The sequence below is a fragment of the Calliphora vicina genome, chromosome 3 (assembly GCF_958450345.1).
Source record: "Calliphora vicina chromosome 3, idCalVici1.1, whole genome shotgun sequence".
NCBI lineage: Eukaryota > Metazoa > Arthropoda > Insecta > Diptera > Calliphoridae > Calliphora > Calliphora vicina.
In genome coordinates, this window is record NC_088782.1 from 59,957,030 (window position 1) to 59,974,640 (window position 17,611).

Sequence of the window (17,611 nt, forward strand, 5' to 3'; positions counted from 1 at the left end):
TACCAAATTTCGTATTTTTAGTTCCATCCCAGTATGCAACATTTCGAGTCAGTTCTTTTTATCGAACTTATTTCGAATTAAAATCGAAAATATGAATTTATTATGATGCTCTATCCAATCTACATTTTTTAGAATATCGTATTTTAATATTTTATAGAAATGGCGAATAATGTTCGAGTTTTTAATGTCAAATTTTTTTTCACAAATTGACAAATTCATATACATACATATTATTCGTTTGTCAATTTGTGAGAAAATAAAATTTTATTTCTTATCCTATCAATAACATAATCATAAAAATATAGTTTAACACGAAAAATGGATCAAAGACGTCTTAAAATAAAGGGGCGGCCAATTATTGATGTTGTTTTTGACAATTCGAATCTTCAAAATCAGCAAACATCAGAAATATGTGCAGAGTTTATTGCATTTGAAAATGAAAACACATCCAACGCAACATTATTGGATAATAATAAAGGTATTGAATATGCATTATTTCAAGAAGAAATTGCTCGAAATTTAATCGAAATCGAATCATTTTAGAACATTTTTAATACCGAAAAAGGTATAGTATATCGATAAAAATTAGAATCAGAATAATAAACGATTTTCGACTCTTTATCGCTCTGCACTCTACTTAGGAATACACGCACATTCTCGACATTATATCGAAGTCGATATCGATAAAATTTTACGAAAAAATTATTCATTTTCGATATAACTTCGAATCATTTTGCATACTGGGATTAATTTCGGTCATATCATGTTATTAAGAGAGAATGTTCGCTGAGGTGGGTCAAAGTATTTCCACATATCTTTGTCCATATATGTTTTACCGATTTTTCCAAACATTTTTCAGAAACTAGAAACATTAATAATAAATTTCATACCCTTAGAGGTCCTTTTATTTTGGCTCTATCGCACTTAAAATTCAGTTGATGAAAAAAATTCAAGTATTTGTCTTAAATTGGTGGCCACCACTGTAGATATCCAAATTAAATTCAGCAAAAACAACTTTCTTATAAGCCGGGCTCACCTCACGAAATTTTGTGATGATCGGTCCACAATTACTCATAGCTACTTTCCTAAAAAATTTGGTATTCAAATAAAATTGAACACAAATCGGTATCATATACATATATAGAAGTCATGTCACCTAATCATATGGTCGGGCTTGACCGACTATACTTTCTTACTTGTTTTATTTAGTTTTTTGTCTCTCCTGTAAAATTTTGAAAAGTGATGATAGGCCCATTTGCATTTTAGCTGACGATATATTTATAGAATGAACTTAAGGTTGTGTTATCAGAAATTACGAGTAACAACCAACATTTCTAGTTTTTGTCGTTCATTATCTTTCAATATATAGACTATTTTTATATAATTAAAAATAGTTTTATCTCGTAAATGTTAAAGTAGAGCACAAATAGTAGTTTTAACCTTCCGGTGGAATAACAAAAATAAAAAAACAAACTATGCACATAAAACTGACATTGAACTCTAAAGGTAATTGATAAGATATACAAATAGTAGAGTAAATAATAAAATTTTGTTGTATTTAAAAAAAAAAAAAAATATTTGATAAATTATTAAACTATGTCATAACTTATGGGTTATTTTTAAACTAAACAAATAATATTGATAAAAATGTATGAATATTAAAAGTTATTTAATTATTTATTAAAGCTACACTGACAAGCATTGCAATTTGTTTAAATATAGAAAACTATAGAGCAAAACTTTTTGTAAAACAACTTATGATTGCTATTGTGCTGCTGAATTTACTTTACTTTTATTTGAAAAAACATTCATCAAAATAAACTTTTTAATACTTAAAGATGATATTACGTGTACTAGTTTACAAGTTAAACCCACATAAGCGGATTTAACTATTTTAACAAGAAAACCCACCTAGAACACCTTCAAACCAGTTCCCAGCGTCAATTACACACTATATATTAAAAAGAAAAATAATAAGTAAGAGCGTTATACTCGGCTGTACCGAATCATATATACCCACCACCAATATAATACGGGCATCGATTATTGCACATTTTGCATAAAACTGTTATCGGGTTCAGCCGATTTGGCTAGTTTTCTATTTTCTATTACCGAGTTTGCCCATTTTAAATACCAAATGTTTCTCATCAACAAAGATTGAAGGCTATTTCATTAAGCACTTCCTCGCTTTAAATTTAAAGAAAATAAAGTGTTTGTGTGATATCATCGAAACTTCCCAGTTGGGCACGTATTCAAGACATCCTCAATGATAGGTGAACGACATAAACAAATCGTCAAAGACTTTTTCGAACAAATGTCGCAAAAATCGTGGACAACTAAAAGAGAGACCATGTCGCTCAATTTGTCGTTTACACAATAACCATGAAATGTTCGGCTATAAGTTAATGGACTTGACTTTTCGTCAACATTCAAGACATTGTCGCTCATCTTGTCGTCAACTGTCTTTGATATAAGACATGTCTTACATAAATCGTCAAAGAGTGTTTCTTTTGAAAGGTCTATCGGTGTCATTATGTTTGAATTATAATATCGTGCAAATATTCGCTGGCCAATTTTTCATGACTCTGGGCATAAATTAGGCTGAATTTGGCGGATGGCATGGGTTATGTTGGCTTTGAGAGCAGCTGTGGTTTCTGTCTTATTCGCTTATGATTGCGACTTGAGAAAACCAAACCAGAAAAAATATAACAGTGTCAAATCACACGATCTCTGTAGCCAGTTCACATCACCACCTCAAATCGACAGTGCAGAATGCGTCTATCTTTTGAAACCACATGTCGTTGTTATCCATATCATCCAATTCAGAACAAAAAAGTTGGTAATCATCGACCTATAGCTCTCGACTTGACGAAGAAATATTTCAGCCCAAATTCCACCAAAGTGTGACTTGGATGTCAGAGGGATTGGTATTTGACATTTTTGTTTGCTGACATACCCATTCATGCAAAAATGGGTCTCATCGTAAAATGTGCGCAACGTAGCTCGAACAGAACACCCCTTTTGATAAAACAATTTTGTCATTTCCACGTGTTGTTGGACGCTATATTCTAGGACCTATCATTATAAAGTTATTCTGGGAAGTAAATCGTATGTGGCAGCTATGGTTATTTATGCACTAATCGTCACAAAATTCAGCAGTATGATTTTTGCATACCTACAACTGATCTGTGTAAAATTTTGTTTTGTGAATTCTTTTTACACGGAAATTTTTTTTGCTGAGTTTTGTATGGATAATGCTATTTTACAGAATCTTGGACCAGCACTCAGGGAAAGACATTATGTTGGCACTAGGAAAATAGGTTATTGTAGGGAGGAAAGAGGAAGTAGTGTTTGTGGACATTCGATTTGAAAATGACAGGAGAGACTTCATCGGGAAGTTTGTTCCACATACGAACCGTTCGGCTAAAGAATCAATTTTCTCTGTAGAGTGTTCGATCCTCTGGTCAATCGTCCACAAAGGGATATTTTCTTGTTGAAAAACGAGTATCACTTAAAAATCTGCGGGTATCAGGAGCAAGTTCACTAATTTCATCAGAACACATTCGATTGTAATACTGATAGAACAGTGAAATGCAATCTACATTGCGTCAGTGCTCCAGGAGCTAGAGTAGAGTTGGATACCCGACTGACACCAATAACCACTTTCGCCCTCTCCAGATTTTGAAGTACCGGCCCATACATGGGAATTGTATTCCATTTTCGGCTGGATATAGGTGTTGTAAATAGTAAGGCGTCAGTGTTCCAGGAGCTAGAGTAAGAGTAGAGTTGGATACCCGACTGACACCAATAATAACCTTCTCCCTCTCCAGATTTTGAAGCACACGCCCATACATGGGAGTTGTATTCCATTTTCGGCCGGATATAGGTATTGTATATAGTAGGGAGATCAGATGGATTACAGTAAGGGGAGAGACACTTGAATACTTCTTTCGACACTTGCAAAATGTGCTTAGACCAGCGGACATCACATTGTATTCTCATGTCCAGAACATCAAGAGCATCGGATTCCACAATATTTACACCACCCATAAATACAGATGAAGAGACATGATCTGACCTTCGTTTTTGAGCCAGCATTGAGTTTTCAGGGATTGTCACACGATCCCGATTAGGGGAATCATTCATGTTTTGCCTCAATGTTTCAATCTCCAACAGGCTTGATTTATAACTGAATGAATATGAATGTCTAATGTTGCTGTCAACAAAAGAATAGATAGGCTTGGGAGGTTTGACGTAGAAGATCGTTTAGAACAATGAGGAATAGAGTAGGAGAAAGAACGGAGCCTTCAGTACCCCTGAATTTATATTGAACTCGTTGATCAGATTCATTCTCTTCTATATCAACCATTTTTAAGATAGGGGGACTAGCAAGTCTCCCGTAGTGCGTCCTCTACGAATGCCATACTGGCAGTCGTTAAGTAAATTGTTAGACACCAAATATTTAACCAGATGGTTGTTGTTGTTATAGCAGCGTGAACAATTTTCCAATATTTAATCTTGGGGTTCTGCAAGTCCATGAAATTGTGCTACTTCTGCTGGGTGGATCCATAAATCCACTGGATATAGTGAAGTAGGGTTGGCTGGATAGTTGAATATGTGGAGGGTGTCATGGGGCCCTGACCACATGCTGGTCATAAGTTGACCAGGTATAAGCTTGTTGCTCCATCCTGATCTTAGATGTACCAGAGCAACTCTTGTTTTACGCGGATGAATCTTCTAGGCGTCTGCTGTCGGTGGTGGGTGACCTCCAAGTACGACATTCATACGATATCCTGCTACCGCGGAATTGATGGTGTCTCTATGAATGTCCTGCACATACCTCTGTATGCTCTCCACGTATTTCCTAAGATCCTGTCTGACATGCCTCGGTGGAGACTCCAATTGTGTGATGTTGAAGTTGACATCAAAAAGGAACTGTTGCGTCAGCATGACGTTATCTTCCCAGACCGGTAGAACCTTGGTTTCCTAGTGAAGGTGGTGTTTGGAGGTAAATTGGAGGCAGCCTGTGACGGTCCTTAAGGCTGCATTTTGACAGCTTTGAATATTTCGCCACTCAGTATCAGTTAACGAAGGCGACCACACTGGGGTAGCATAGTTAACCACTGACCGTCCTAGTCGTCTTGTAGGTTGCTAGCAAGGTTTCTTTGTCCATACCCACATGCTGCCGGCTAGTGTCTTAAGGATCTTGTTCCTATTTCGCAGTTTATGCGTGATTGCAGTGGCAGTAAAAAGGCTATCAAAAGTGACACCCAAGATTTTCGGGTGGTTCACTGTCGGAATTTATACGCCGTCGACCATAATGCATAAGTTGAGTTTTATCTCCTTCGTCCAGGTGGTGAAGAGTGTTACCGATGACTTCGTTGGTGATAGTTATGTGTAGTGAAGAAATTGTGGATTTTGTTGTGATAATAATTTACCAAACCGCAAAGCAACGTTGTGACAGATCACAACGTTGATGAGCTTTGCGGTTTGATGGTCCGCATTGGTGATTACCTCCGCACCCTGTGGGTGCACTGGGAGTTTAGAGAGGTAGAAGTTAAACAGGACAGGCATTCCCACGACAGCTGGTTCTACGTACCGAAATGACCCGAAGATCTTCGGCCAAGGGATGTCTTCCCAGCAACAACAACAACATTATAATAATCAGATGGTAGTTTGCCATACTTTCCATAACTTTGGAAAGTGTTGAACAAATTGCTAGACTCTCCTTTATAGGAATTGGCGTTACATTAGCCAAGTTCTGAATGCTTCCTTTTAAATTAAACTAAGATTTTTGTCTAGGTCTAATCGAATATTTCTTTAATGGAATTTATGAATCATAGAGCCATATTCGGGGATGAAATTAGTTTTTGGGCTGGGAGAAATCATTGATCAATTTTTACCATTCAATATACGACCAATATGTTACCAACGGAATGATAAATTCATTACCCCACATATTTTTGATGGTGGGTATAAAAATAAACTCGACACAAAACTACTTAAACTGCCAGTCAAAGTAAATTGTTGTCATTAATTATAAAATTATCATTATGAGTTTTGTTGTTCTTTGTTTCGATTGCATTTTCAATTTTAATTTCAACTAAAACTACGCCCGTCATTAATAAAGACTTAATTATAGAACATATAGTAGTAGTAAAGCAATTAGTTTTTCAAGACACTGCAAGTCAAGACAAACAAAAAAAAAAAAAAAACAGAAATGCGTCTATTTGACATGCGTTTAAGTCTGAGTATGAGTCGTGTAAAATTTATGTCATGACATGAGTGACGATACTGAGACTGTCTTGTGTATTGTGTGTGATGTAGTATGATGGTGTCGCACATTTGTGCTGCAAATTAAAGAGTGCGCGAAAAGAGGCGTTTTCTTTAAAAGTCATTTATAGTTTTGGTTGCTTTATTATTATTATAAACTTATTGCCAGTAATTCGAAAGCAGAGTAATATTTGTTTTGCATATTTTATAAAACGGCTGGTGGCAGAGGGAGATTATAAAGGCGAGAGGGTAAGTAAGTATGTGTTAAACACATAAACGTCTGACTGATATCAAATGAATTGTAAAATTTACAATTCAAAGGCGTTGGTTTGGGAAAACCCCCACATTAAAAACGTACAAATAATGGCAAAACAAACACCATGCATGCACTGTATTTTTATTATTTTTTTTATAACATTTCTTTTCGATTTTATTTTTTAATATTAAAATGTTGCCAGTATGTAAAAATGAATAGTATAAATATTTATGGAAGTTATAAAACAAACATGGTTATTTTTTTTTTTATTAAATATAGACTATACTTAGACTGCTTCGGAATTGAGTGATAAAAAACGTTTAAGGCCATTTTAAAACATTTTATTTCATATCCTTGAGCAGCGAACATTTATTACTGATATATAATTGGAGTTCTTTAAAATTATCTGGTTATTTCTTAATCCAAAATTATCTTATTGGTCGGAATTGAACTCTTTTGGCCATATTGTACTCGAATTATACTAACAAAACTTGAATTGTAGCAACTTTGTCATCCCTGAGGTAAATACTTTCGTCTCCTGGATCACAATACAAATATGTTTCCGACCGACATCATGGAAATTATGGAGGATATTAAGTGGTTGAAGACAACTAGTATTAGAAAGCGGTTATTAAAGCCCTTAGGTATCTCGGGAAATTTACTCCAATTGAGAAAATCTTGAGATAATTTGGGGACTAAGCCAACATAGCATTAACGGAAACAAGAAGGCGAACAAGCCATACAGGATATGATCATAGAAATAAATCAATGGCATGTAATAACTGGCGAAACCCAATCTAACAATGGAGATTTTGAACCTGAATAGAACTAATTAATGTATTAACTGGTCATGGAGAGTTGGCTTTTATTGGCCTATGCGACAATACGATATGTAGAGCGTGTAAGGAAGAGGACGAAACGATGCAACATTGTCTGTGCCAATATCCTATATTTAGTTGAATTAGAAATTTAAACATTTATTTGGACACCATGTCCATCTGGAAATATCTTATGGATTAAAATTGGAAATCATTTTTAAGGATCATGTTCCTGTCCCTCAAATCAGGTCTTTCACATGTCGGTGTGCAATTCAAATTAATCCTAATATCCACCCATGATAAATCCGTAAGATCCATAATAGTTCTTTCTAATCCCCGATTAAGCATGACAGAGAATGTGTTCAACATTTTATTCCTCGTCATCAGCATGGCAACTTCTACAAAAGTCATTAGAAGGAATATTTATTATCCTAGCATGTCCATCAATTAAACAGTGCCCTGTAATCGACACCGGCAAAGTCATCGACTTATTATTGTGGTATTCAACCATGCACAGTGGGGCAGATTAAGCATTTTTGGGAAATAAATCTGGCATTTCCAAAAGTCAGGTTTGATCGGGATACAATTTGACGTGGGCTTAACCAAGGAGTATTCCAGTTCAAGTTATTAAAATGGACCCTACATATGCTCCAGGGGCGGCGCTAAAGGGGCCAAAAGTAGGGTACCTTCGACATGTAAAATTTATAAACACGTGCTATTTTATTGTTTCCCATCCGATTTCAAAGATTTTCATATTTTTGGAAAGCGCTCGGCAAGGTCTTGCAATATTTTTAAAGGATGGAGTTTTAAAGTGGCATATTTTTGAATCTATTGATTTGATTGGTCTCTTCACGAAATGGCAAGACATGAATCTGGATGTCGTATAAACACCAGATAGTGCATCATACAAACAAAGCTCGCAATGGATGTCAAAATAACGAAATCATTAGCAGAAATTCGCAGGATTCGTTCGATAGTCCCGCAGTAGGTGGATTTGAAAAGAGCCATCCACCACACATTTCATGGTGAGTTTGGCCACCATGTTGATGAGCCACTTCGCGTTTCTTGGGTTTATTCCACAGATCCTACCTATGGACCTTCTGCAAGCATATATACAAGCTGCATTAGGCGTCACGGCTTTGATATTTAAGATCCAGGATAGTTTGGAGTCTAGAGAGATCCAAAAGCTTGAGTTCCACCTTAATGAGGCACAAATCTCCATGAAACTCTTCCTAAAATGAACAAGAGCTCTGTGTTCCCAGAATTAGTGAGGTTTGTAGAAACAGCCACATCAACATCATCAGCATAAGCAACAGTATTACTTATATAGTCTAATTCTAATAAGAGTGTAATTCCACAAGAAGAAAGTTAATGCCAAGTTTTCATAGGAGTGCCAAAAAAAAAAAAGAGATAAGACTCTATTCGTCAGATGTTTTCCTATAAAGCAAACGATTGATCGAATCGGCACAAAGCTGTTAATATTGACTCGGGTTTCACATTGTTGAAGGTCCCTTTAATATTCATAATATTCTTTATGCTCACAAGCAAGTCTATTGCCGTCTCAACGGATTTTCCATTTCAATATAGGCATGTTGAGAAGCAGATATCGATTATCCTTTATATGGCTTTCAAGAGGAAGAACGATAGTTTAATGGACGGAATATCCTTCGATCTAGTGTAAAAGGCATGAAGACAACAATAGGCCTGGTCTAGGATTCCGGAATGTATAACCATGCTAGATAGGTCGAATATATCCGAGTCAGTACGGATACAATCAGATTCTCATTCCGTTGTACGAAAATTGAAAAACAAATTCAAATTGTCTAAATTATTAAGACCGATTAATCACTAGTTACACTTATGACCATTTCTATTTTAGGAAATGTATATTTTAAGTAGCACAAATTTAATAGAAGTTATGTTTAAAATTCAAAATGTCACTTGTTCGGAGTAGTCTAATAAGAAAATATATGTAATATAACATTTGAATAAGTATACACTGGTGCATATTCCTATAAACGCACTTAATTTTTTTCTGTATTTTTGTTATATTTTTGTTGTTCTCATCCAAAAGAAAAATTTAACTTTTTTAATGAGAGACAAATTAACGGTACTTTTTGAAAGTAAACAAGTTTTTTTTTCTTATTCTTGATGTTTGCCTTAATTATGCGATCAAATGTTTTTGGTGCTATTTTAAGTGGAAGATTCGTATAAACGCAGACGTGAAATTCATTTTTAAAAAAGTTACCAAAAATTAAATATTATCAATTTTAGTTTTTTTTTCAACCAAAGGTATGTTTCTAATAGTAACATCTCAATTTACTGCAACTTTTTCTATTTGAATCAATAAATTTCATCACTTTTAAAGATACCCAAGGGAACTTTTTTGTCCGATCAAGAAAAGATTCCAATTAAATTTTTTCACCACCAAGGATCTTCCAATAGAGAAATTGGACGTAAAATCGATCGTTCGGAAAGTGTAGTGCGAAATTTCTTAAAGAAAGGTCAAAATTATGGAGTTCGCAAACCTACAAAGGGAAATACAAAACTAACAAGAAGACAACTTTATCTAATAAAACAAGAAGCAACCCGCAACAAATTGAATTCCACACAAATAAAGAATAAATTAAATCTTCCATTGACTTCCAAACACTTTTCACACATTTTACGAAACGATGAAAACATAAAATGGAAAAAGCCGAAATGTAAACCAATTCTAAAAAAGCACCATAAAGAAAATCGTCTAAAATTCGCAAGAAAATATATGAAATGGACAGATGAGTGGAAAAAAGTAATTTTCTCTGACGAAAAAAAATTTAATTTAGACGATTCTGAATCATACTCATGCTATTGGCTCCTTTGAGATTAAACGATGTTCGGATGTCAAAACGTAATTTCGGTGGTGGCAGTGTTATGGTGTGGGCAGCTTTTTCTGCAGTTGGCAAGTCAAAAATATGTTTTGTTCCGACAAAAATGAATAGTGCGATTTATAACGAACTGTTGGAAGATGCTCTTCTCTCATTTATGGATGAAAAAATGGATGAAGATTGCATATTCCAACAAGATAATGCTGCAATCCATGTTTCTAAGCAATCGAAATCTTGGTTTAATGAACACAGAATTCCTCTGTTGGACTGGCCGGCTTGTAGTCCAGACTTAAACCCAATGGAGAACTTGTGGGGATACATGGCCCGTAAAGTTTATGCAAATAATGCCCAGAATGAAAGCATAATGACCGTGACAGAGCTGAAACTAAGAATTAAACAAGTCTGGGAGGAAATTGATTCCGATCTGCTTAAGAAATTAGTGGAATCAATGCCAGACCGTATTTTTTAAACAATCCATAACAAAGGATCATCCACACATTATTAATAATGCTACAGTGGCCCATAAATTAAAGTGCGTTTATAGGAAAATACCCTTAAAAGTGGCTGTTAAACTCGAAAATTAAGTAAAAAAAAATAAATAAAGTACAAATGAATTTTTTTTTTTGTAAACAATAATTTAAGTGAAGTATTAACTAATTTAATAAACATATTTGTAGCCCCCTAAATATGTTCTTGTTTAATTTTTACAATTTTTTTAAAAAAAAAGTTGTGTGCTTTTATAGGAATCTGCATCAGTGTACTAGGTTGTATGAGGACTGATATGTTGAATACACGGTAAGAAAAAAGTCTAAAATAATAAAATGATTAGGTAACCAAATCCTAAACTATATAGTGAAATATTTACCGAAAAATATACAGGGATTCTTATGCAGCAATTCTGTTTTGTTTGAGCCGGAACCTGCTTTTGTTTAACAAGGAGCACCTGCCTCTTTGTTATGCTTAAATCTTGTTATAGTTTTCAATCTCAGTTGGATAGATGACAAGTGATGTTATCGTTTTGAATTAGAAGATTGTTGTGATCTTCAATGTGAGAAGCAGGGATGGCAAATGAAATTTAAAAATTGTACCAACAAGCATTAAAAATTGTACTTTTTAGAAACTGATTGTACCAAATCAAATTTTTGTAAATCGTAACAATATTTTGTTTCACTTAAAATAAGATAAAAAATATAAAATATTTTTTTCAAACATTGAACCTAAAAATATTTTAATTTTTGAAACAGAACATTTCTTTAATTTAACTGGTATGTATTGTAAGACTAGAATAAAGAGGATTACCTTCGATCATAGCCAGAAAATTAAAAAAGGTCTCTCTTTTCGGTACTTTAATACCATTAAGCTCCCTATCCTTGATTCTAAATTTTTTATCGATAAGTTAAAAAGTATCATTAGAAGAAAAAGTACCAATTTCCCTTTACCAGAAATACTACGCTTTCAAAATGTACCAAACTGTTGACCCAGATTTAGTTAATTGCCGTATGTCTAAAGGAGTCAATGTTTAACATTTTATCAAAATTGTCTTAATAGGTTTGAATTCAATTTATTTTCTGGTTTTCATCCCTTTTTGGTACTTTTTTCCTCCATTGAGTATCAGTATCGTAGTTCATAATAAAATATTCATATGCCTATATCAATTTATAAAAAAAAAAATCATATTTTCTCCCCTAAAAGTTTCGAATGTCTACTCTGTATTTTAAATTTTGTTTGTATCTGTATTGGTTGATATTGGGATCTGTATTGATTTATAAGGTGAGAAGAGAACCTACAGCGCAAATTTCATGATTATAACTTCAGGCGTTTAAATGAAAACTGTGTTTCTTAGGAGATTCCAAAAAATGTCTAATAATAATAATCTGAAGTAATTTCTTTCATATTTCAACAACTAAGGAGTGAGATCGAAAAATTCTTAACACACGTTTTTCATTACATTTTTTAACCCAAGTATTATTTGAATTTTTTTTTTGATCAAGTTACCTTTGAAAAACATGTCAGTTATTATGTGTAATGTCAATTATATTAATTTTTTTGTTAATCTGATTAAAATGAGTGACCAGAAAAAAGTGCGTACTGAAATTATTAAATATTTTCAACAAAACCCAACTTGGTCTTACAAAAAGTTGGCCAAGCATACAAAGGTCTGCCGTCAAACTGTTTCCAATGTTATTAAACAGTACCGGGAGAACTTGTCAGTTGATAGAAAACCTGGTTCAGGTAGAAGGAATGGTCCACATGATGTTTCTAAAGCCAAAAAAATAGAACGCATTTTCAAAAGAGCTCCCAACACATCCGGTAGGAAAGCAGCCCGGTTAGCTCAGTGCTCGGACTATTTGGTACGAAAAGTTAAAGCTAATGCAGGTTTAAAAACATACAAGGCTCAAAAAGTTCCTGACAGGAACGCTACTAAAAATTTAGAGGCCAAAAACAGAGCACGGAAATTGAAGTCAAGTTTTATAAAAAAATATTCTTGCTGCATAATGGATGACGAAACGTATGTTCTGGCAGATTTTTCGCAACTTCCAGGTCAAAAATTTTATGTTGCTGATGCTCGAGGGAATGTTGAAGAAAAGTTTAGGACCCAAAAGCAGACAAAATTTCCCAGAAAGTTCTTGGTATGGCAAGCAATATGCAGTTGCGGCAAAAGAAGCCACTCATTTGTTACAACGGGCTCTATAAATACCGAAATTTACATCAAGGAATGTTTACAAAAAAGGCTGCTTCCATTCATAAGACTTCATAATGTGTCCACTTATTTTTGGCCTGACTTGGCATCCTGTCACTATGGCAAACAAGCCCTTGAGTGGTACAAGAACAATAATGTGGTATTTGTACCAAGAGAGGCAAATCCTCCAAACTGCCCGGAGCTAAGGCCAGTGGAGAGATATTGGGCTCTTGTTAAAAGAGAATTGAAGAGTACAAAAAAGGTGTCCAAAAGTGTGGTAGATTTTAAACGGAGATGGACTACATGTTCGAGCAAAGTGACAGAAAGCACTATAAAAACGTTAATGGAAGGGTTTCCGAAAAAGGTTCAAAATTTCATCACTAGTGATTAAAACTATAAAAATAATTTTTTTTGTAAATTGTAATAATAATTTCAATCAAATAAAAAAAAAATTAAAGCTGTAAGTTTAGTGGTTTCTTTTTTATAAACATATATGTATGTTAAGAATTTTTCGATCTCACTCCTTATTACAAACATTGCTATAACTTTAAAAAGCAAACTTATTAATATTTTATTCGTTAATAAAACTTTTTACTAAAGAAATTTTTAAACTAGAAATAATTTTAAAATTGTACCAAATGAGTCATTGGTGTACCAACTTTGCCAACTTCTCCCCATATTATCAGTACAATCTGGGAGGCCTGTGCATAACAAATGTGTTCTTTTATTGGAATTTTCGTACTCCTGAGTTCCTCCATTTCCGCGCTCTTTCGAATAAATAAATAGTAATAAAACAATATTCCTCTAACTAAGCTCTTTCAATTACAAAACATATAAATCTCTTCCAGCACCAAAGCCCCAAAAATTCAAGTACTTGAACATTTTGTTGGAATTTTACTTGAATGCAGATATAATTACGTTTTGACTTAAAAATTTGAGAAAATTAAATATTTTTCCTTTTTACTGGATAATGCTATTGATATAAAGTGTAATACAACTATAATTCAATTGCTTGACGATAATTCAAGGCTTGAATTACACTTGCTTTCAACTTGAATTCGAGTAAAAAAGCTTATTATTGGTTTTGTTTTTCGAAACATGCGATTTAAGCAAAAGTTCAAAATGATCTATACATGAGAATTCAGAGTGTTTCAAAGTAAGCGTCCGGAAACATGCTAGATTTAATTTGCGGTTTGAAGATGCTGCATATTTGACAATACGAGTACCTCAATTGTCTTCATTTGATATTTTTACAATTAAAACCATTTCTTTTCTTTTTTTATCTTTTTTTATTTCTAGAAATTTACAATAAGTATTAAAATCTTAACCTAAACTAAAACTGAAGTTGTTATTGCCGCTGCAATGTCCAACATGAGTGCTCGTTAAATGATTATCTGGCCAGATCCAGTGTTTCCAATCGCCTCAGTCGTCTATGACCCTCAAATGACAGCAACTCCCTGGCAAGGGGGTTTGGATGATCCATTAGTTTTGAAATGTATTTTAGACTGGAGAGTTTGATCTCTTCGCGTATTATTGGGACATTGAAATCCCTATGGATATTACTATTGCGAATGTACCATGGGGCACATGTTATTGTCCTTAACAGTGCTGACTGCTTTCTTTGCAATTTTTCAACGTTAGATGAGGAGGCTGTTCCCCATAGCTGAATGCCGTATAGCCATATCGGTTTTATAATTGTTTTGTACAAAAGCACTTTGTATTCCAAGTCTAGAGCAGACCGTGTGCCAATTAACCAGTACAATTGAACTGACTTTAATTTTATTTGTGTAACCTTGGCTCAAGATGGATACCGAGATATCTCACATTGCTCTGTTCTGGAATTTTGATATTATTTATCTGTATGGAAGGGCAACTTTCTCGTCTTGGAGTAAATGTAACGTGAATACATTTTGTTGCATTGACTTTAATTTTCCATTTGTCCAGCCATTTTTCCAAATCGCCGATATGAGACCGGAGTTGTTCAGAAGCTATTGCGGGGTTTTCATGTGTACTTAAAAACGCGGTATCGTCCGCAAATGTAGATGTGTGAGTCAGTGCGCTCGTAGGCATATCCGCAGTATATAAAATATATAGGAACGGCCCTAGAATACTTCCCTGTGGTACACCAGCGGATATTTTTCGACGTGTTGAGATCACATCCTTTGATCTGATTTGGAAAGATCTTTCTTGTATGTAATTTTTAAGCAGTTTATGTACGTTCGCAGGTAGTAATCTAGTAATTTTGTGTATAAGTCCATCGTGCCAGACTTTATCGATGGCTTGAGATATGTCAATAAATAATGCGGAACATTGTACCTGTTCGATAGTACTATGTTTCCTTCTGAAACCAAATTGATGGTCAGGAATAATGCAATGTTCGTCAAGGTGCACTACAAGTCTCTCAAGTAACAACTTTTCATATAGAACTAGGACTCTTTTGTATCATAGCAGGAATTTGATCAGGCTTCTTACGGGTATAATTACTGGGCACTGTATGATTGGACATATGTCGGAACATATGGGTTACCCACGTTATAGCTACTGTAGAAGTTGTTTAGATGAAGAGGAGGAGGAATCGGTACAGCACCTTCTATGTGAATGCCCAGCCTTACAAGAGCATAGACTACTACATCTTGGTAGAGCTCTTTTCCATGATCTGGACTGTCTCAGAGATGTGTCACTAGTAAATATGATCAGATTTATTAGAAGTACCGGTTGGTTCCCACGGGGATCACAGGAATCACATAGTCAACGAAATTAGGGAGGGAAACTATTCTCACTTTATGTACGAATTTTTCAGCATAAGGGAATAGTATTTCTAAGGGTATCACAATGGGCCACAAGGCCTCCGAGTGAACTCGCTAAATTGCGAGCAACCCACGTAACCTAACCTAACAACTTTTCAATAAGTTTTGAGAATATTGACAGTAGGCTAATGGGACGGTATGATGTCACTTGAGTGACATATTTTCCCGGTTTTGGTATCATAACTATATCAGATATTTTTCATGAGGATGGGAAATATCCAATACGTAGTATTGAGTTAAATATGAACAAAATAATTCTCAGTGGCTGAGTTGGGCAGATTACTTATAATCGTGGTAGTAATTTTATCTATACCAGGTGATTTTCCAGCCTTAAGACCTTTGATTGTCGTCCTTTCGAAGGAATATTCTCGAGTATTGTCTTGCCCTTAGAATTATATTTTGAATCATCTCGATTCAGTGCATGAAAGGGAGGACACAAATCGTATTAGGCTCTATTGATTAGAATTTTCTAAAAAGTGAATGTAGATAGAAGCCCAAATGTTGTATAATATAGATTTCGTGCAGTCGAGGAAGAAGCAAAATCATATTTAGCTCTATTCTTTAGACTGTTCTGGAATGTAATTTCCTGATCTCTAGATTCTAGAATTCCAAACTTGTCAGTCACCAATTTCTTTTACTTCCAAAGTTATATAGAAAGGAAGTACGTCACAAATATTTATAAAACTATTTTTACTTAACCTAAAAAAAAAACGACAAATGAAAATTAAACTCAACCAATTTTGGTCACATACATTTTTGCTCAAGTGTATTGTATAACTGTCCGTCTGTAGATACGACTGAGTCAGTCAGTGTCTCTGGGTTTGTTTGTTAGTGCTAGCAAAAGACTCGTCTCGATGCAGTAGTAGTCAGTGTCTCTTTTTTACAAACAAGTGATAGAAGTCATTGTTGATGATGACTGTTGTTGTAATACGCTTGTGTTTTTGTTCGCTTTTTTCTTTTCTTTTTTTTTTGCATTTTACTTAAAATTCCCACAACATCCGGTTTTTGTTTGTTGTATTATGTATATAAAATAAAGCTTTTGTTGATGTTGTTGCTGTTTTTTTTTTCTTTTCGCTTCAACCCAAACGGATGTGCTTTACTTCCACACTGCAGTCAGTGCAATGCAGTGTGTAGTGCATTGAATTGCAGTGCATTGCGGTGCTGTGTGTTGTTACTTACTCAGTATAGAGCAGATTCTCAGGCACATTACACTCAATACATTATGTATGCAGTATTTGTCTGTTGTACGGACTGACTAAAGTTGTTGCAGTTAGTTGTTGTTGTTACAAACGACTTCTGCTCATACCGACAAACAGCAGTAACGGCCACAAATATTTAAAATAAGAAAAACATTTACATACAACTAAATATGTTTGTATGGATTTTCTCTATAAAAACAAATTTTTGTGGATATAGTACAATATTTCGCATATTGCGTGGCTACCGAAAAGATACTTAGTGCAGTGTTTAAAGGAATGAGTTGATTTTGGGATGAAACACATGTTTCCTGGGTTCAAATCATTTAAATACATATTCATATACATACAAGGTAAAAAGAAACAAAATCGATTGCAAAATCTCCCAGTTAATATAAATATTGTCGATCATTTTTATCACTAAGGTGTAACAAAAAAAAAAGGATATTAATTCTTATTCATTTCGGAAAACTAGATTTGTGATTTTCCTGTTATTCGCAGGCTAAAAATTATCTCGAGGTATTCTTGGATAGAAATTAATGTGGAATGAAAAGTCAATCAAACACAAAAACTTTATGCTAAAATCTTCATCGAGAATAACTCTGCACATCATATTGAAATTTCTAATTCCGACACAATACATGTCCTATATTTGGACACTGCATTTGTCCTCTCACCCTTAAAATGGCTGAAATATTCAAACAATTTATGCGC